Source organism: Tachypleus tridentatus, chromosome 13 (assembly GCF_004210375.1).
Source record: "Tachypleus tridentatus isolate NWPU-2018 chromosome 13, ASM421037v1, whole genome shotgun sequence".
Lineage (NCBI taxonomy): Eukaryota > Metazoa > Arthropoda > Merostomata > Xiphosura > Limulidae > Tachypleus > Tachypleus tridentatus.
The window spans coordinates 155,957,839-155,980,759 of NC_134837.1; the positions used below are offsets into that span (position 1 = coordinate 155,957,839).

Here is a 22,921-nt window from a genome sequence, read left to right on the forward strand (position 1 = left end):
TTCTGACGCCTTAAACTTTTTACGGCACATGTAAATAAGTCCATAGGGCATGCTTAGTGGCACCCTTTCGCTAAGATAATCAGAAATTAGTGTAATACTGTGTATCAAGAATAAAATAAATCAAATATGATTTTTTTTTAAAAAAGCATTAAATTTATGATAAATCCACATTATTAAATTAAAATTACTTAGTATTCGCAAAATTTCCGCAACACAGTTTGGAAAGCACTAAAGTAGAAAAAGAAAACAGTGGAAATGCAGTGTATTAAAAACTTTCAAAGAAAACGATAAATTTGATAACAATGAAAAGTTCATTTTTTTTTAAATTTCGTGCAAAGCTACACGAGGGCTATCTGCGCTAGCCGTACCTAATTTAGCAATGTAAGAATAGGGGGAAAACAGCTAGTCATCACCCCCCACCGCCACATTATAACGCTCCCATGTTTGGTGTGTCGGAGATTCGAACCCGCGACTTTCAAATTACAAGTCGAGTGCCTTAATCACCTTGCCATGCTGGGTCCTAAGGAAAAGTACCTCATTTTGTACCTTGTTACTTGTGAAAATAGGTTTCCTTTTATACAGAAGTTGAAATATTTTACATAAATACACTGATTTTTGGAGAATTTCTACATACCATTTTCTACTTCTCATAATCACTCCAAATTTTAAAATTATATTCAGAATTTTATAACTAAAATTATGTGCGTATGAAAATAGTAATGACAAACTGAGTATGAGCGCGATTTGCTTTCAAAATTCAGTGCACACGTCTAAAGCAGAAAGAAAATGGATTGACAGACGTCTGTTGTGAATGCAACAGACTTTATATAAATAAGATGCGAGTTAAAAACAAACTCGCATTTTAACATAATAAATAGGCTTAATTCATTGAAGTGACAATGTTTTGACTGTTTTTTCAAAGTTTTATTTCAGCATTTAAAGGTTTTCCAACAACACTGCCCCCCATTTGTATAGCAGTATGTCTGCGGATTTACAACACTAGAAACCGTGTTTCGATACCCGTGGTGGGATGATCACAGATAGCTCATTCTGTAGCCTTGTTCTTCATTCAAAACAAACTCAAAGTAATCCAGCAACACTATTAGAAATAAGCCCAATATTTTATGTCGAAAATTTGTTTGAAATTGCATCTCTGTTCTGTTTTGAACATGTATTTTTTATTAACTAACTACACTATTCGTCTGTTGTCCTCCTTTTTCTGTTGGGTATTTTATCATCTGTTTATGACTTTCACGTTTTTTTTTTTGTTTTTTTTAGCAAGTCCAGATCAACGATGACTTTTGTGGAATGGATGTGAATACACCACTAGGAGGTGTCATGCCTATAGAGGGTGTTCCCGTTATAACCTACTCGGGAGTCTTACTAACTGCTGTTGCAGCGACTTCGACCCATGACTATACAGTGGCTTTTCTTGGGACAATCACAGGCCATCTTAAAAAGGTAGGTTCTGCGTTTCTTATATTCATTATTTTATAGTTACAAAAGCTGGAAAGGTTATATTCTAGAGTGTATTTAACATCATCCCAGCTAGTTGATCTTAAATAAAATCATTTTTGTTTGCGAAAGTCGTTTTATGTGTGTTATCAAAATATTTTTTTATTATGCTTGTACATTGATTTTGCACATTTCCAGAACACTGCTAGAATCTAACAAGTTCTGGTAATACATTAGTACCTCAGCTTTTCTTTTTACGATGCAGAATATTTTGTTGTATTTTTGTGTGTGATGGGTCGTAATTCCTTTCTTATTCCAATCTAATCCTTTTGTATTTGGCAGATTAAAAGAAAGCAGAACACTTAATATGTTTTTGCTACAAAGGCCTTTAAATAATAATCATTCAAAAAGCTTTTACAGTGTAAAAACATGTTTCGACTTGAATTTTGTCAAACTTATTTCAGTTCTTCGTTTATTGTAGTTTCGTTTAAAACCTACACAAGAAGCCTATATGGATGTTGCTTTCTGTACCTTTGGTTTCTAGTGCATGACTATCCAAACATCGTTAAAAGTGCCATCTCTGGGAAGAATCGTCTTTATGAAATACCCCATTTTATGGTGACAATATGCCATCAAAGAGATTAGATATTAATAAATCACAGAATACTTGATTACCTCTATAACTAAATTATTTTATCGTGGTAACCAATCTGAACGAAATAACATCTAGAATACTCATGAGCATCAGTATGAAGATTTGTTTGTTTGTTTGCTTTTGAATTTCGCGCAAAACTACACGAGGGCTATCTGCGCTAGCCCTACCTAATTTAGCAGTTTAAGACAAGATGGAAGGCAGCTAGTCATCATCACCTACCGCCAACTCTTGGAATACTCTTCTACCAACGAATACTGGGATTGTCCATAACTTTATAACGTTTCCAGGGCTGAAAGGGCGATCATGTTTCGTGTGATGGGGATTCGAACCTGCGACCCTCGGATTACGAGTCGAGTGCCTTAACCACCTGTCTGTAGCATTCGAGTAAAATGGAACTGTTGAGGGTTCATATAAAGCACTGCCAGATACCCACCTTCAAATTATACACTGCTGGCCAAAATCTTAAGTCCAATGAACATAAAGAAAAAAATATTCATTTTGCGTTGTTAGACTCGACCACTTATTTGAGTAGAGCTCCGAAAGATGAAAATAAGAAAAGGGAAAATAAAAATAAAAAAAACTTTTAGCATTTAATAGGAAAAATGTGAACACTGAAATTAGCCTAAATACTAGCTGGTCAAAAATGTAAGACCATACCAAAAAGACCCATACTAAAGGGTAGGAAATGCCCAACAAGAGGTCTCAGTAGCGAGTTGCACGGCCGTCATTGCGAATAACTTCATTCGCTTTAGCATGGTCGATATAAGCGTTTGCAGAAGGCTGGCTGGAATTTTATTCCAAGTGGTGAAGATGGCTTTACGAAGATCATGCACTGTTTGGAATTAACGTCTATTTCTATAGACTTCCCTTGCCATCCAACCCCAAACATTTTCAGTGTGGTTCAGTTCGGGCGAACACGCTGGATGGTCCAAAAGAATCACGTTATTTGCCATGAAAACATCCTTTGTCCTGCGGGCATTGTGGATTGTAGCGTTGTCCTGCTGAAAGATCCAGTCGAGCGAGGGCCTTCAGTCAATAAAGACGCTCTCTCCAACATGCCAATGTAGCTAGCTGCTGTTTGACGCCCCTTTATAACCTGAAGCTCCATTGTTCCATGGAAGGAGAAAGCACCTCAGATCATGATGGAACTTTCTCCACTGTGTCGTGCAGAAAATGTCTTCGGTGGGATATCCTTATCGTGCCAGTAACGTTGGAAACCATCTGGACCATCCAGGCTAATTTTTTTTCTTATCAGAGAACAAAACCTTCGTCCACTTTTCTACGTTCGATGTTTGGTGCTTCTCAGCAAAGTTTAATTGAGCTGTTTCGTGGTGTGGAAGGAGGCGTGGCCTTTGAAGACATTTACGGTTTTTAAAGTTTTTCGTAGATCCTGTCTTATTGTTTTTGAGCTGCATTCTGCGTACGTAGGGGCCTTAATCTGGTTCGACGATTGCCTAGTATCTTGCCGGACAACCCGTCGAATTCTCCTGCTCAACGCCGGCGAAATTTTCTTGGGCCGACCACTTGAAATTCTCGTTCGTATCCCTCAGGGTCTTTTAAAAAATTGTAACAGCAGTTTTACTACGCCCAATCTCACCAGCGATGACACGTTGAGAGAGACCTTGCTTTTGCAGCTCGACAATTCTGCCACGTTCAAACTCTGTCAACCTTTTAGCCTTTGCCATGTTTTTACCCAATGTAACACAGGAGATGTTAGTGGAAGTTGTTGACAACGCTAATGCTTGAATACAAATGACTAAATTTCGTTACGTGTTTACTGATTAACGCTTGGTTTTCGTATGGCCTTAAACTTTTGACCAGCTGGTTTAGGCTAATTTCATAGGTTCAACATTTTCCCTATTAAATGCTAAAAAAGTTTTTTATTTTTATTTTCCCTTTTCTTATTTTCATCTTTCGAAACTCTATTCAAATAAGTGGTTGAGTCTACCAACACAAATTGCATGTTTTTCTTTTATGTTCATTGGCCTTAAGATTTTGGCCAGCAGTGTATATAAATCTGTTTTCACAGTACTAATACACATCCATATATGTATTTCATGGACACAGTGTGCTGTCTCAAAAGTGACAATTCCATGTGGTCAATGAATCAAAACAAATTTTTGCAAAGTTTCAATTTTTGAGTACACTTTTATTTTCGTTTACATAATAAGCGTTTTTTAAATATTTGATTTTATAACTGTCTGAGTGTTTCACTGATATAAATGAATAATACATTAGTCGTGACGTGCAAGACATTTGCGGAAGTTTTTAATGCCCTTTGCTTGAATTTCCCTTATTCTGTCATTTTCATACACGTCACTTAAGCGACGCTTTATTGTAGACATTATGTTTTAGATAAATGAATCCTGGCCTGTTGGAAATAAATTACGCGGTCATACAGACAAACCTTCGTACAAGTAACTTTATTTAATAAAACTATACAAGTAAACAATAAAGTAACTGTATTGAAAATAGCGTACAGAGTACAAAACAGTTTTGAGCGTTCGGTATATGATAGTGTTACGAGTTGAAACAAAGAAACTCACAGAAACGAAGAACAAAACCGTTAGTAAAGAAAAAAATACCGAAAAGGTGTTTATAGCAGTCTATGAAACGAACCGAAGCTAAATTACTGGAAAATAATGTAAGTGTAGAATTGTAATAACGCTTTTGAACAAAATGTGCATGCGTATTTTAGACTTAAGTAAGTCGACAAAGCCCTTAAAATTATATTTAATGTAATGTTTATTTGATTTTTTTTAATTACATGTGGTTTAAATGTTGTTTGTAGGAAATACTTTGTAAATTAAAAAAACAAATATACGAAAAACTAAACCTGCAATTGTAGCTAATTATTATGTGATAACATCGACATTGTGCTATTGTGTACCATAATTGCATTTAAAAATTTGATCAAACAAAAAGCAGGTAAGGTGATTTTGAATGGAAAAGCCAATGTGTAATGCGGAATCCTTGGAGAAAAGCCTTTCGATATAAAGTTTGTAACGTTAGATTGAGACTTTGCGACAAATGTTCCTGACAAATAAATGCAAGCGTATTATTTATATAGATTTTAATCGTATTGGGAATTTTGATTAATCTTTCAGATAAAGTTTTCATATGGGTCAAAAAGTAATGTTTCTCTACTTTAAAAAAAAGAAAAGTAAAACTTAAATGTGTCAACAGGTTTTTCAGATGAAATTCAACTGTCCAGTAGATTTTATCACAGCTGTATAAATCAACACACTGTAGTTAAACTTACATTACATTGGATTTTACTTCGTATCTTCATCTTGTTTCATAAATCACAAGGACCATATGATCGTCGTACCTTCCTCTTGTTTCATAAATCACAAGGACTAAATGATCATTACGTTTCTAATGACATTTTCCAGGCTTTGTTACAAAATCAATGCTGCTTTTTAACATCCTAACGTAGCAACATTATAATAAATGGGAATTGATCGAAATAACATTAACCAAACAGCCTGAACATTCTAGTTTTTATATAAATTGAATTATTTAATTCAAATTGTATTATCATCAGAAATCAGCCAACGTTTACGAAACGTTTGTTTTTTCCAATGTTGTACAGAATTTCCGATAATGCGATATTTTACAGGCAGTGCTAGTAACAGTAACATCTATCACCTACGTTCGTGTTTACTTCTTCGCTGTAATTAGTTTGAAATGTCTACTCTTTTTATAACAGCTGATTTCAGTTTACACCCTTAAATGCACATTTTGTTTGCCACACAAGCCAGGAAAAAGTGGAAAAAATGTGTTGCTGCTAGTGAAACCAGAAAGATGAGTAAAAAGGAAATGGCCAGTCTAGTTCGTTTTAGTGTTATTCAGAGCTGTGTCTAGTTGTGGTGGTTGAGTCCTCTTTTGTGAATGAAATAATGCTTCAATATAATTTTTTCTATAAATTTTATCTTAGTCCGCCAGCAGGTAATTCAGGACTCCAGAAACTCCTAGAAACATTTAAAACTTAAGTAATAATTCTGCTCTTGAGAAACTTATCTCTGTTACAGAAACAGAAGATCTTTACGAGTTCCAAGTAATAAGATGATACGAAGACAGAAAATAACGATAACTACCTAAAGTAAACTGGATTCAGCCATCGCCCGTCTCCACGAGAGAGAGTGTTTATTGATCCGTCCAGCCAAGCGATCCCCACGCACACACACACTTCAGATATTACCTATCGCGCTACACGATACCTGGTACTATCATCTTGAGCTGAGAGTGGCTGCTACTGTACTTCGGAGCTCCGATTGGTTACTATTTCTCATCTAACAGTAGAGCTTCCTTTATATTGTAGTATAGTTAAATAGAAGCTTTATCCTATTAAAGTATGTGTTCGTGAGTTTTAGTTTGTGCCATTTCAAACCAGTAATCTTTTGTAGATTTTTTATGTTCTCGTGACAAGCTTAAATTCGCATGTTTATTATGAAAAAGACCCTTAACAATGCTCTCACGATTGCATGTGAAACTATATGAACAATTGCAGTTATTTAAATATAGTTGCCGTGTCTGTATTCGGGGTGTGTCATTCTGTATCGTGATTGATAATACCCTTGATCAGTACAAACATATCACCACCACAAATGACGTGACTTTACGAAACGGCACAGTTATTATCCTGTACGTGTCTAACGCTTTCCATAGAAGTATATGGTGTTACAATTTTTTTTATCATAGCCCCCGAAAACAAATATATATATATATATATACACACACACACACACACACACATAATGAACGTTAAGGTTTGATATCGAACAATTTTAGAAAACTGCAATCTGTGAAGCGAATTTATCTTAATAAATAAAACATAGCCTTTTACTTCGTAAAACAAAAGGTTTGCTAAGTGTCTTGTTTTCTCTGATGAAGCCGTAATAGCAAAACGTTAGCTTGAATAAAAGCACTTTTACAGTAATAGGTTTTTGTTGAAAAAAATTAAAAGAATACATTTCTCCGCTTTTAACTACAGGCTTTAAATCTTTTTACACCTGTAACTAACAATCACTTATTTGTGATATGTCCTTTATAAAATGAATTTTCGTCAATTACGTCGTAGAAAGTAACGTAGGATGCCATGTTGCTCACTTTTATGTTGTTGTTAATACGTTGCAACACACTTAAACTCGAAATATGATAGAAATATGTATTTCATTTCCGTTCGTGCAGGTAAAGAATAGAGCAACGCTCTTTATATAATATTACTGTGGGTTGCATTATAATTTACGGTCAATTTCACTGTTAATTGCTAAAAGAGTAGCCCAAGAGTAGTGTTGATTATCTGCCTTTCCTTTAGTCTCTCTTCAAAGTTAGGGACGGTTAGCACAAAGTTTTGGGAAACTTTGCCCGAAATTTAATAAACAAAGAAACCTATAACTTCTAGTGCAAAAAACAATAATAAATACAACTACAAGTGAACATCTGTATTAATATATTAATACTGTCTGTTGTATATCCATATAACCACTTCGCGAAGTGTGGATGGATCTTTAAATTGATCTGGAGGATCATTAGGTCCATGGGGAAATACATTAAAATTTTCAGTTTTGCATTTTGCATGAGAGTTTTCGTGTTTTGTTTTTACCACTACTTCGCCTCCTGTTGATAAATGTTTATCAAATTTAGTATGAAGGTTTATTGGGTGTGTGAGGAGATACATGCAAACTTGCGGTTTCACATTTTGTGTTTTGCAGTTTTTATTAGTACGTATAAGAGAAACAACTTTTCATCTTCTAAGATAATATTTCATTAAGCACGAATTTACATAACTTCTGTCAAGGGTATGGGTACTCCAGCTAGTATTGCAATATAGTGCTCGTGATTTATATTTCCAGATTTTCACACACACTCAAAATACACGTATTAAAAATTCACTATCATTAGATATACCAGAAATATTCTTCGTTAGCTAACGTATGTAAATTTGCAACTATAATTATCTAATTTTATTGGAAGGTTTTACGAGGAAGATAAATCTTGTGTAATTGAAAATCTATAGTTCTATTATTGAAGCTGTGTTTTTTTTAATAATGTTAGTAGTGACACGTACGAGCCCTCGCATCTGTCTCATTAAAAACATTGTATAACGAACGTTTGTAATGAACGTAGTAATAATTTATTTGCGAATTCCATGTTTTTCAGGTTATGTATATTGGAGAAAAAAAGGTACATGAAAACGTAGTGTATTTTGTTTAGTTTTTTTGTAAAGATTTACTTGTGAAAGTGGTTAAGTACAGGCATTGATGTCGTCCTATTAGCATCGTATTTTGGTATGTTTGTATTTAAAAGAATATTCTCAATATTTCTAAAGGAAAAAAATAGTAGTTAATGCCAGAGATACGGTTTTCTTTCTTTGTGCACATTGTGATATTAATTCAGCGATTTTGAACAAAATTTCTTACCGAAGAAATGTTTTCAGTCACATATTTTATATATATATATATATATATTACATGTACTTCTGCAGGATCCCCGAAAGTGTTCTGTTTCAAGAGTAAATAAAGCCACAATTAAGAGTAACAAACATTTTTATTTCTTGCTTTTGAAGTTCATGTGCCATGCTGTGTTGCACTCTACAGTGTGCATAATTCATATTTGGATTCATGGCATGTGCGCATTTTACTGACGTCACGAGAGTACGGATTATGATGCTAAGCATACTTCACGTGCCATCATTTCAGCATCTACTCATTGACTGACAGACAATATACTACTGTATGATGGTGGAAGTGGTTAAAACAAGTGACTTCTCCATGTGGCTTTCGGGGAAATAAAATGTCATATAATTTCAATCTTCTGCTTATACAAATCATATACTTACCAAATTGTCTTTTCTTCTTTTTAGTGCAAAAATTTTCTAGAAAGGTAATTACTACAGTCAAAGTATTCGATTGCTAAATTCAAAAATTTAGGTTGTATTATAATATCTTTTGCGTTGCTACATTAAATAGTTAAAGTAATTTCAAGATATCAATTATTTCAGAAACTTTAAGATCATCTATTTTGGTAAAAAATATTGTTAATCATATGTGTCATAGAAATTTAACATTTATAATGTGTCTTTGAATTCCGGGCTGCGGATGAAAAGGTTCAATGTTCGCGAAACATGCTCAGCACTTTAACTGTGGGTGTATTATAAGTGACAGTATTCTCGTTATGTGGTAGAAAACCAGACGTATGACTTGTGGCAACAGATGCCCGTTAACAGGCTGCCTCCCCTCAAGGCAGCAGCTCCAAGTCAATTCTACTTGCAATATTCGGATTTTGTATCTTTCCGTTTAGCCAATGTATCTTATAAGATGCCGTTCGAATTGGGAACATTAACAAAATTGTTTATATACAAGATGTTAATTGCACTTTATAAAAACGATGGCCTAGATCCACCTTTCTCATGAAAGTGTTTCCTCTGTCGATTATGCCTATTCCGATGGTCACGAGTGTGTACCAATATTTTCACTGTAACAAGATTTTGTGAAAGAACGTGAGGTTATTTTTATATCACACGTTAAATACTTTCATGGACTTTCCACAGGCATACAAGTTATTTCCACGACATCTGTTGAACCATTTCACACCTCAAACAACTTTAGAATGAAGCGAGTATTAATGATATTACGTACCAAGACACGAAATGGGCGATGTGAAGCTGTCATCTTTGTGTACTAGATGAGTTATGGATGACATGCAGGGAGGAGTGATGTACTTTTGACAAGATAAAGCCTTTTGTAATGGAAAGTATGTTGGTGGCTATTGTCAGAATGCACGTTTATCAGCTAGAATAAGACTGGACGTAGCGACATGGACTGTAACTACGTGAAGAAGTTTCAAAATCATTTTGATATAACGCACGTAGCCTCTGTGTACTTTCAGACACTTTTAGAACCGATTACAGTTGTTTAATTGTGATAAGCTAAACTAAACAAGTCGTTCTTGATAACGAGAAACCCACTTTTTAGAAAATAAAAGTTTTGGGGACAGCTTGAGTTGGTAATAAAAAATCATTATGAACGTACGACGTTTCGACAATATTTTGTAACCTGAGGTACAAGTAGTTTACATATATACAAAGGTATATATATTTAGGGAACAAAGAGGTAACATGACCAGATATTGCTTCACATGTAACTTGTACCTGAGGATGATAATCCTGTCGAAATGTCGTACATTCATAATAAAGTTGTTTTGTTACCCAGTGAAGCCGTCATAAATCTGTAGTCGGTAGATTCTTTTATGGACACTGTGGGTGTGTTTCTACATTGAGATAAAGACATTACTTTTTATTTAAAGTATGCTTAAAATAAAAAGTAGGATTTTATTTTTGAATATGAAGTAGTCGAATTCTTATCACGCTGTACTTGTAGCCTTTCTAACTGGTTCAATGAGGGTCTTAAATAAAACTGAAACCAAGCGATAAAATCTCTAAAATGATTTTATATAGTATAGAGGGGAAAAATGGATGATTGCTTTAACTTTTAGTGGTTTTTAGGGTTCATATCATACCCCTGTCATGACTGTAGAATTTAAATATGTAAAACCTCATGTTTATTGTATCATTAGAGAAATTACGCTTACTTTACTCTGATTGAGAATTTTTTTAGTGTAAATATTGAATGGTATCAAACACACAGTAGCTATCTATTATTTATACGTGTGTTGAAAAACAAAGTTGCCGGAAATACGAATTTTGTACAAAACTGTTTACAGTGGATTGAACAGCAGGAGGAAAGGAGAGTGGGATTAGAAACGGACCTGGTCTTGTGGGATTTGCATCACCAGTATTAAACCTTCTAGCTCTGCCATGCGAATGGGATAGGATTCAGCTGGTTTCTGCTTTTTAACCACTACTTTAACTTGCGAACGCTGGGAAAAATGGTTGTCCGTCACGTGATTCTCGTTGCAAACCATCGGGCACCTGCTATCATTCTCACGTGTACTTCAGGTATTACTCTCACATCATTGACCACTAAACTACAAAAGGAAAAATGGTGCACAGAGAAATGAAACTGAATAATGTTTAGAATTATGGTTTGAAAAATTTGAACTGTAACGATAAAAATTTTTATAAGATCTTAAGTTCTTAGTTTTATTTGAAAGTTTTTATTCTCATGCAAACTGACAACTGCATTTGTCTTCGTAAAATGTTGCTAATAAAGCTGTTTTGGTTAGAAGTTTGTTAGCTTGAGGCATTATGATGCTTAGTATTGTGGGATTTAAAACTTGTACTTTGTCTAGAATATCGTCTGTGTTGTATACAGTGCGACAAATGTATAAACGGGCAATAATAATATCTCTGTATATTTAAAAAAAAATACTTTATTTGGTACTAGAGATAGTTGCTATTGTAACTTATCTTTACGGATAAGGCCTTGCATGGCCGAGCGCGAAAGGCATGCGCTCGTAATCTGAGGGTCGCGGGTTCGCATCCGAGTCGCGCTAAACATGCTCGCCCTTTCAGCCGTGGGGGCGTTATAATGTGACAGTCAATCCCACTATTCGTTGGTAAAAGAGCAGCCCAATAGTTGGCGGTGGGTGGTGATGACTAGCTGTCTTCCCTCTAGTCTTACACTACTAAATTAGGGACGTCTAGCACAGATAGCCCTCGAGTAGCTTTGTGCGAATTTCAAAATCAAACAAACAAACTTTACGGATAAACATTTCAAACTTTTCTTCACGTAAAACTGGCGAGCAGCCGTTCATGTTTCTTTGTGTTGATTCACACGAAAATTCTAAAACAAATACTTAAGCTTCTCAGACTAGGATCTTGATTTAGAATTGAAAATAAATATTGTGTTATATTACAGAATATGTAATTTTTTACATTTTGAGTAAACAAATTGCCTTGACAAAAAATAAAAACATTTATTTCACGAAGATGATGTTGATATTTTCTCCCTAGTGGCGTAGCGGTATGTCTGCGGACTCAGACTGCTAGAAGCCGGGTTTCAATACCGGTGGTGGACAGAGCATAGATTGTGTAGTTTGTGGTTATTTCCAAACAACAAACCGAATTTATCATTGATCGCAACGTTTGTGTGTAGAAACAAACGGATACAAATCTAGTTTTGACGTAAATAAATACACATTGAGGTTTGAAATAACACCATTTTGTTCATACATAACACTGACAAAATGTGAGAGGGGCAATACTTTGTGATGCAAGCTTTTGTCTTGTTAGGGGCAGCAATGGGTTTATATATTATGTGGACGACATCAGCAGTTTCGGTCTGAGGAATTGCAACCATTTCCGGACACAGAATCTGTTTTAAGGAGTCACTGGGACGTTCTTGCAGGAGTCGATTTCACGCGTGCTCAGTGGGGTTTATTTCCGGTGATTGGCCAGGCTGTTCGCAGAGTTATGATGCTCTGACTCTTTACATCGAGAAGGAAGAACGATGAGGTGCACTTACTTATGTCAAGTCCCTGTAGAATGAAATTGTTGTTCAAGAGACACTTATTTAGTATATAGAAATTGTTAATTTGTTTAGAATTTAGCACAAAGCTACACAATGGGTTATATGTGCTCTGCCTACCACGGGTGTCGAAACCTGCTTTTTAGCGGTGTGAGTCCAGAGACATGCCGCTGTGCCACTGCGATGCAGCAAATAGGAATTAGGTTGTTTAAATATACGGCTGAAACAATAATACATTTTAAGTATATAAGTTACTCGTTTTCTATGTAATATTGAATATTAGTTTAAATTATTGGAGGTTTAATATATTTAAGAATAAATCTCATTTGTCGTGATTTTTTTAAAAAAAGACTATTCGCAGCTGTAAATGCTTCTGAATGAAGAGAATCGTGTAGGTTTTGATTTTGTAAATGAAACGCTTTGAATAGTAATTGACATACATGCTCTGTTTCAGTGCTTTATATAAAAGTGAACTGTGGCAATGATTTGGTTTGAATTTCGCGCAAAACTACACAAGTGTTATCTACGCTAGCCGTTCCTAATTTTGCAGTGCAAGATTAGAGGGAAGTCAGCTAGCCATCACCACCCACTGCCAACTCTTGAGCAACTCTTTTACCAACGAATAGTAGGATTGATCGACAAATTATAACGTCCCCATGTTTGGTGTGACGGGAATTCGAACCCGCGATCCTCGGATTAGGAGTCGGGTGCCTTAACCACCTGGCCATGCCGGGTCCTGTGGTAATGAACCAAAGTTAATGTTTAAGAAACATTTCTTTTGTTTTAGCAGTAAAACCTACGTTTAGATACAAATTCCATTTTTTCATTTATGTTGGCGATCCACATGTATAGCATAATTCTATCTCGCTTAATGATGTGTAAAAGTTAATTCAAGTAGTGTGTGTATATATATATAAAATACTAATAATAAACAATTTGATTGTATTAAAAATAGTAAAGTTAATAGTGATTTGTCATGAATTAAATAATACAGATGATCTAGTTTACACCATAACTGTTTTGTTCAAGCAATGTGAAGATCTAAATAGCGTCTCGACCACTTTTGTGTCTTTCGTACTCTAACTGGCTTGATGAGCGCTGGTATTGACCGAAAGGTCACATCAGCACTGGATATTGTAGATTTAGTGTACTTGGGATATTAATAGATTATTCTTTATATCCATACAGAAGTTCTTATAATTAAATTTTCATACAAAATTATTACAAGGCGTTTAAAAATTATCACCCATTCCCAGACCATCCTATAATTATTTAAGCAATTACTTGGATTTAATTTACAGAATTATTCCTTTTTAAAAATAATAAATAATAAGAAATTAGTAGTAAATTCGTTTCTTCACAGGTCTGGCATCGACTCGTAATCCGAGGGTCATGGGTTTGAATCCCCGTCACACCAAACATGCTCGTCCTTTCACCCGTGGGGGCGTTATAAAGTAACGATCAATCCCACTATTCGTTGGTAAAAGAGTAGCCCAAGAGTTGGTGATTGGTGGTGATGACTCGCTACTTCCCTCTAGTCTTACACTGCTGAATTAGTGACGGCTACCACAGATAGCCCTCGTGTAGCTTTGCGCGAAATTCAAACACTAACAAACTCGTTTATTCACAAGACGCCCCCCAGTAGCTCAGCGGTATGTCTGCGGACTTACAACGCTAGAACCCGGGTTTCGATACCCGTGGTGGGCAGAGCACAGATAGCCTATTGTGTAGCTTTGTGCTTAATTCAAAAACAACAACAATCTTCACAAGATATTTAATAATGTTAGTTTGTTTTAAAGAATGTCCTATTTCGGAAAGAAAAATATTCTCTTGGCGCAGGCGCTTACAAATCTTATCCGCTTCATTAATGAACTTTGTACTTGAAGGCTGTCAACATTATTGAAAGTTACACCTCTACCTTCTCGACATGGTATGCTACTAAACCCCTCGACTCGTCATCTTCTATCCAATATTGCCATTCCAATGTCTCTCCCTCACGAACCCCAAAAGGTACTGTGTTCTGTCGAGTCAGCGAGCTTGTTATTTCGTGCAGCGGCTGATCAAGGAATCATCTTTAAATTGCTTCGGTGAAGTGAAATCCGTCACGAAATCTCTGGGGTGTCCTCAGATTGATTTACTCGATCTCGGAAACTGGTCACAAGACAGCAAAGTATAGCTTAGAAAGAAGAGGGGAATGGTTGTTTTAGAAGGTGATTCAGGCGTATCAGATCATTGTTATATCACCTACAGCTCTCTGTGTCGTTTCACACTTGGCGTTCAGCTTTATGGGTGACAAGGAATCTTAATATTTGCTCAAATAATTTTCCACGGGTTTCTGAACACCAAGTGTTGCCCAGTGGGACTTAACAAATCGGTATTAGTGTTTAGATTTTCAATTTCTGCATGGAACCACAGCTTAAGTAAACTTGCTTTTAGTGTATTAAGTCTGAGTACAAGTTATTTAATGTTTCCACAACACTTCATTATGATTTATACTTCACAAACAGTGATTGTTATCAGTAAGTAGTGCTATAAAGTTTAAGGTTTAAACGTAAAATTTAAAACTAACATTTTATTATCATCACGTTTTATTGTACTTGTGTGTGTGTGTATATATATATATATATATATATATATATTTTAAATTTTGCGTTTAAACCTTAAACTTTATAGCACTACTTACTAATAACAATATGCATTGGCTATTTACAAGTTAGAAATAACCGCGGCTTGTTGCACATGTACTTGCTTGTGGGGCATAAAATATATTTTATGCTCCATAAAATACATAAAATACTCCATATTCACATGGAGGTGGATACGGAAATGTATATTGTGTGTTATGACCGGAAAAATAAACGCTTACATTCTACGTTTGATGTGGAATGCTTATTTCAACATTTGACGTATGAACATATAAAATGAGGCCAACAAATTATAAAATGGAAATTGTGGTTAAAAATGAACTACTATATTCAAGTGCTTTGACGCAAGGGTTTCCCTGTGGGTTATGCAGTGGGTCCATAGTGCACCAAGAACTTCGCTTTGTACGAGTGCCTGCAATCTTCCATAACAGCCGAACATAGAGCGACCACCATCTGTACAGACGCCAACGCACTTAGTCAAGTTGTTTTCACACATTAAAGTGTCAAGGATCTCAAACAAATCTTGAGGTTTTGTACCTGCAGTGATACTTTTATAAAATAGAAGGTCTTCCACAATTTTATCACTATCCACGAATCGTATGTAGCAACTCAAATGAGCATCCTTGTTACTATCAGTCGTCTCATCTTACCTGTAGCCCAAATTTCTTCCCTTTCATCTTTTCAGTTAGCTAATTGTTGAGATCTTTGGCCATGTGTTGGATTCTGCGACTGATAGTTATTGTTGGATAAAGGCACCTTTGAAAGCAGTCTTTCCGCAAATTCACCAACCATAATTTCCACCATATCCACTGCAGACGGTAAAATCAGTTCTTCCGCCAGCTTGTAGGATGCTAGCAAAGCATTAGTTGGTGTTGGTGCTTTTTGTTTTTTCAATTCTTTTAACTTTCTGGTAAAATAATCATGGGATTTACTAGCCATGTTAGAATGATTGGCCTCTACGTGGTGTTTTAGTTTACTTGGAAACGTGCAATCTGGAGCCGAAACTTTTAGACATAATACACACTACGGACACTCTTCATGATTGACATCTAACGAAGTAAAACCAAAATCTTGATAACTATTGTCATATTTCCGATATTTCCGTTTCTTCACAACTTTTCCACTGGTCTGTGGTTCGTTATCCTTTTCTTCACTCCCATACTTCTTATTAATGTTTAAAAATCTTTCCATTTTCATGCACTAGGACTAAAACTTAACAAAATAATTCACTGAACTTCGCTAAACCTTGCAGACACTTCATCACAACACCCTTCAGTTATTTTGATTATTACTGACAGACCTGGAAAGTCTACAAGTATTTATATACAAAATCTAACAAACGAGAAAGTTCGAGAAGTTACAGTCGTAGCCGAAAGTACAAGAAAACAAAAACATATCTTAAACATTCGTGAACTGCATCGAAAGGAATGTAGCGCTGTTTAATGTTAAAACTGTGAACTACCTCGAGCTAGTAGTTCGCGCGGTGTCCTACAGATGTCAATATCGCTATGTTACCATCGAAAATTTGAAATATCCCGCGAAGACCCAGGACGCCGCAGCGTACAGTTTGGGAATCACTGCCCTAATGAGTATACTAACATACCGTATACTTTATGCACACTAATTCATTTAATGGAAGTAATAACGGGTACAAAACACAGTTCTTTTTACGTTCAAGCAATCTAAGTGCATCTGATACTTTATATGAAATTATAAAAACAAATCACTAAGGAATGGAACGTTTTTTTTTCCTTTAGGGTTACGATGATATTCAAAGACAATGTAGTTCGTGTGGAAAGAGATAACAACACACAGTGACTTGGAAAAATGGAGGCGGTAATATAAAGTAAACTGAATAATCGGTTCCGGTGTTATTGGTGTTTTGTATCAAAGAGGGGAGTATCGTTTAAAACTGAGTGTGTTTTTCTTATAGCAAAGCCACGTCGGGCTATCTGCTGAGCCCACCGAGGGGAATCGAACCCCTGATTTTGCGTTGTAAATCCGAAGACATACCGCTGTACTAGCGCGGGGCAAATATCATAGTTCAAAACTGAAAAGCAGAAGGTTTATATTTAAGTTAAGATGTTTTTGGACGTATTTACCACCCTCTGAGGTAATATAGAAACAGATTTCCTCGTAGAAAACTAGAATATATGAGATACGTTTTTGTTGTTCCATCCTTAGTCATCATGAGGAACTTATAGAAGATTCACTTACAAGTATCTCCTAGCGAAAGGATTAACTTTGTACAACTTTAATATAAATGTCAACTATGATCACCGTGCTTAACTCTTGTATTTCAACTAGTATTCCTGGTAGCGAGAATTGTTTCTCTTATGTGTGTGTGTGTGTGAAACTAGTTCTATTAACGAGCATAGTTACTATTCGTGGAGAAGAGCAACAGGATATGTTCTCCCCGACCCGTTTATGTAGGCATTTCCGCATCGCGTTACATATGTTTTAAGGGAAATCTTCTTTTACAGGGGAGAAACTGGTATGATTGCACTTCCTTTCCACAATCATTATAATTATACTGTTACAGTCTGTAATACTGCTTGACATTTGATGCTGTAACTTCATTTTAACAATGGCCGGTCTAGATATTTAAACTTAACAGTCTTGATGCAAATGAACATGAAACAGCTATACGCAGAAGTAAGAATTGCCGTAGGACATCGTTTCCCATCCATCATATTATTATTCGAATGGATAATGTGTATTAAATACAAGGTCGACCATAGTGTTTCCTCGATAAACTAACACAAAAACTACAAGTATCACAAAAAACATTTTCATGATTAAGCTTTACTTACATGATTACATATGCCCAAATTCTCAACATGCCATCTTATAAATGTCGCCACATGAAAAGGTCGCACGAAATGAAAAAAAAGTACCTGTATTAATGGTTCGTTGTATATTTAATTTTTTTACATGCTTGATCATTTTAGTAAATTTGTTTTTTTTTAAACTATGTTGAAGAGGAACAATTTATATTATTACTATTGGTCTCACAGTAATTTGATTTGTACTTATAAATGCTGCCCAGAAAATGTTATACCCATTTGCTTTCCGTTTTTATTCAAGTGTCAGTTCATTTCTTACTGTGCTTAAACGTTTATAAATTAAATGAATGTTCTCTTTCGTGTTCTTTCACAGTAATTTCCATGTAGCTGGAGGCATATTGAAAGATCTGATTAAATAACGTTTTCTTTCAGTAAGCACGTAAACCGCGAGAGATACTTTTCTCGCTAGGCCTACATTCCCATTGTTGAGATTTCTATTGAGATGCAAAGTTACTTCAAATATTTGTGAAAGCACGCATACAGTGCCAAACGTGAAAGGCAATGTCATTCATTCTTTGAAGTGAATAATTCAACACAAAGCTTGTCAAGGAACAAACAAATTACAACATAGAGCGGGTGTGCAACTAAGATACCTAGAACTTCCATCGCATGTATTGTTGGTAAAGAAAGAAGGTTCCTTGGAGAAATACAATGTTTTCGATAATAATAAAAAACACTTAGCTTTTAGGGTGTTTATAAATAAACACGTACACATAATGATTTATCTTTAGCGTCTTTTTATCATGTAAGTTATTAATGTTTCTTGTCTCTCTTATTGCCTTCTAAGGAGAATAGAAGTTTTATTACTCTTGGTCTGGAAGATGTAATGTCAGGTCAAAACAGTTATTTAAATTGCAATAAAAGCAATTGTTCTAGCTGATTTTGCTACTGTTTTGTGTAGATTTATTTTAAAGATTAGTATTTTGTAATTATTACCCAAAACAACCGTATCTACAGAACACAGTTACTGCATACATTCCTATTGTCATCAGTAGAATTACACTGTGTACAGAACTAAAAGAAATACACAAAAGAATATCTTGCAGTTGATGTTGATGAAGATGTAACAAGTTACTCGTTCAGTGAACTACCCAAAGAAAACTCTTTTTCTACACACACAATTTTACTACTTTAGTAACTACGGTGTAAAATCATGTGAAACAGACATCGCTTTAAGGCAGTGAAGCCTCATCCATCTCTTTTATAGTTAATACCATATATCTTCCGAGTCCATCCGTAGGAGGCCATCAACCCGTTCCCATGGCAGCTTGACATGAAGACAGAGCTATGAAGTACTATGAAGCTCTCTGAACTTAATATAGACCTCCGAGCGACCCATTTGGTTTAACCCCCTTTCAATTAGTTTCCCTACGTGTTCGTTTTCCTATTGATACGACACTCTTTTCATTTTATGATTCATTTCATGTTCAAAGGTAGCGATGGGAAAATCTTGAATGCATTCTTTACAGACTTTTAGACCATTGGAGGAGAAGATATGCAAACTAATTTAACCAGTAGAGATGTTCTTTGGTGAAGAGAAATGGAAACTCAAATCTGGTCATAAAAACGTTTGTTGTGAAGCCATTTGTAACTGACCCCAGGTTCTCTCCGCCTTTAATATCTAATGCAAGTGTTTGTGTTTCCGTTTTATTGATTTCATGAACAAGAACGTATGAGGTAATATGTTCTTGTATATCTTTCTATATCCCCCCCCATAATTCTGGAGTATGATACTTTTCACATTAAACAATACTGTATGTGTAAAGAAGGTAACATAATCTTTGTTTTATTTACAAATTATTTATTATATTTATTTGTTTACATATATGATGCTTGTGTTTGTAACTTACATACACCCCACACACACACGCGCGCGTATGCTTACAATGTATTATCTTTGTCAGCGACTAATCTAACTCTGTATATTGAAAGAAACGCGATTTTACTTTTGTATATATCCCACACTAGAAAAAAACACTTTACGACCAAGTATTGAAAATTTCTTATTATCAAAAACATAATTTGAAAAAGTAATATTATCTGTAGTTTAAAATGGGGAAGAAATTGTAAAGTTAAAATATAAACATTTAACCATTGCACGTATCATCTGTATTAAAATAATTTATTTATGTTGGTCGTGCTGGCGGGAAACCTGATCAATTGTGTGAAAAAAACATACAATGCTAAGACTTAAAAAGAAATTGAACAAAAATATTGAGAGAATAGTCTATGAAAGTTAAAAAGCGAACAAAGAGACGGATTTTAATAATGATCATATGAAAAATAATATTACATTCGAATGTTTAATATTGCCGATTGATAGGGAAGTAAAGTAGTAAAGCCTCACAGTCGAATTCATTTATGTTAAGCTCACAAGACAATGCATATAATGTTTAGTGCTAATGAGGGCATATAATCATATAATTTAAAGTACGTACTGGTAATAACTCATTAGAACTTTGTACAGTAAATGATCTGATATGTTATTAGTACAAAATAACAATCTGTCGGTTTCTCATAGCAACATCAATCGGCTAGTGAGTATCGGAGACATCAATGTAAGGAGTCTCAGAAAGAAAATAATTGTGTGTAGGAAAACGAAATCATCTTGCTTACTTGCTATGCAAAACTTCTATCGTTTTGCTGAAGCTATTATTTTAGAACTTCTGAAAGTCGTAGTTGCTTAATTTTTAGGTTTGTGATTTTACAGGTGTGAACAACAGTCGTGATAGCAGATACTTTAATATTAGTATGTCGTTTTTTGTCACTTATAAGAAATATGGATTTGTTTTTAGATTGTAGTGGACTCAGTTACCAGTGCTTTTGAGTATTCAGACTCTGTAATTGACGAAGGATCACCCGTGAATCAGGATTTGACCTTTGACCACAACGGGCACAACCTGTACGTTATGACAGAGAGAAAGGTCAGTTTCAGTTTGTTAAAAATCTCATAATATGTACTAGATAGTCTCACTGAAACTAATGAAAATTTTCAGATTATTTTTTATAACTGCTCAAAGCTAACTTACATCGTAAGAACAGTTTAACTCGTTATATTTTTCTTTGATCACCACCAGAAGCTAATATGTGGAGAACACATTTCTTTGTTGTTGCCCTTGTGCATTATGTTTTGTTGAAAGTTTACTGATAAATGATGTGCCAGAAAAAAACAAGAATATGAAAAAGGTCATCATAATACACATGACATAAACATAGATAAAACAAGGAACCATTAGAATTGATGAGAAAGAACCCACTTTTTGTTTAAGAAACTAAAAGTTTGAAGACGGTTTTATGAAGAGAACATTATTATAAATGTATGACAATATTATGTCATCCTCAAGAACCCGAGGATTTATATTTTTTTTTCCAGTCAGGTCGTCTTCAGACTTTTTATTTGAGGAACGATTAGGTCCATCAGGGTTGTTCCTGCTTAGCCCAACCCTGATAACTACTCATTCCATTGGTTAATCACTTTTATCAAAATAAAATTTTCCCTACCTGTTCATTTACCAAAGTATAAAATTTTCTTTTGTCCTTCTGGTTCCAGAGTTCAGTTCAAAGAAATCAGATTTTCTATCGATTTTCTCGGTTAACCTTTAGTGAGATCAATTATTATTTTCTTTAAGATAAGATATTTTAACCTATCGGAATAAGATAACCCTTACGTCTCCAAAACCGTTCTAGTAGTCGTCTTTTCAATCTTTATCAATAATAAATCGATATATTTTATTAGATGAGGAAATCAAAACCGTACACAGTATTCCAAGTGAGGTTTAAGTGATTTGTGTAAAGGTAAATTACCTTATTGAACTAGTGATCAATGTCTATCAGTTTACCATATAATTGTATTACTTTTGCTACTGACGACAGAGCAATGTCTTTATAACTTAAGTAACGTATTTATCATTGCCTTGGTCGTTTTATTAAATCTGTATTATTTGTTCCGTCTACATTAAACGTGTCATACAAGTTATGATAACCTAAACGCGCACGTATACACTGACTGGTCACTTTACTAGCACCTATACCTAATAATTGGTCGGGCTACCTTTTGACCGAATAGTATCCATAACACTGCGTGACATAGGATTCATAACGCGTTAGAAGGTGTCCTTGGGGGATTTTCTTCTTCCAGTCATTAATACTCCACACAATTCAAGGAGCGAGGTAGGCAGAGGATAATGACTGCGAATGTGTCTGTCAAGTTAGTCCCACAGGTGCTCAGTTGGATTGAGATCGAGGATAATGGTGGCTATAGAAGATGAATGAAGTCTCTGTCATGCTCCTCAAACAATATACGCACAATTTTGGCACGGTAGGTGGGAGCGTTTGATCTTAGAAGTGGCTGTTCCCATCAGGGTACACATTAAGCATTGCTGGATGCACTTTATCAGAAATTATGCTGAGATAAAATTTATCATTCATTCTATATTTTAAAGGAACCAAGGAAAACATCCCTTAAACCGTGACTACATCGCTATAAGTTGGAACCACACAAGAGGAGTCAAATGATTTGTTTGGCTTTTCACAAATTTGCCCTCTACTATCTGTGCAGAAAGGGTAAAGTGTAATTTGTAGGACCACATCACTTTTTGTTATTCCTCATTAGTACAATGTCTCCACTTCTTACACTACTCGAAACATATGTTTATTACCAGTGTTTTATGCAATGGTACCATACTGCTTTAGTATTTTCGTTGCAACTTCCTTCGTAAAGTACGCTGGAGATGGAAATTAATTGCCGTGCATTAAATGTATTTCTCGGTTAGTGTATTGTTGGATTTTACTGTCTTAACCAACCGCTTTTGTCACCATTTGTTTCAGACCACAATTTCTCACCCAGGAGACATTTTATTTTACATTTGACATTGATGATAAATTAGA

The 22,921-nt window shown here is 35.1% G+C and overlaps 1 pseudogene across 1 annotated transcript in view; it reads left to right on the forward strand.

Moving 5' to 3' along the window:
• Positions 1–22,921, forward strand: part of LOC143238415 (plexin-A2-like) — a 168,501-nt pseudogene that overhangs the window by 86,809 nt on the left and 58,771 nt on the right. The window contains exons 3-4 of the transcript XR_013020563.1: positions 1,279–1,461; positions 20,830–20,958. The product of XR_013020563.1 is annotated as a plexin-A2-like (transcript). The remainder of the gene's footprint in view (positions 1–1,278; positions 1,462–20,829; positions 20,959–22,921) is intronic.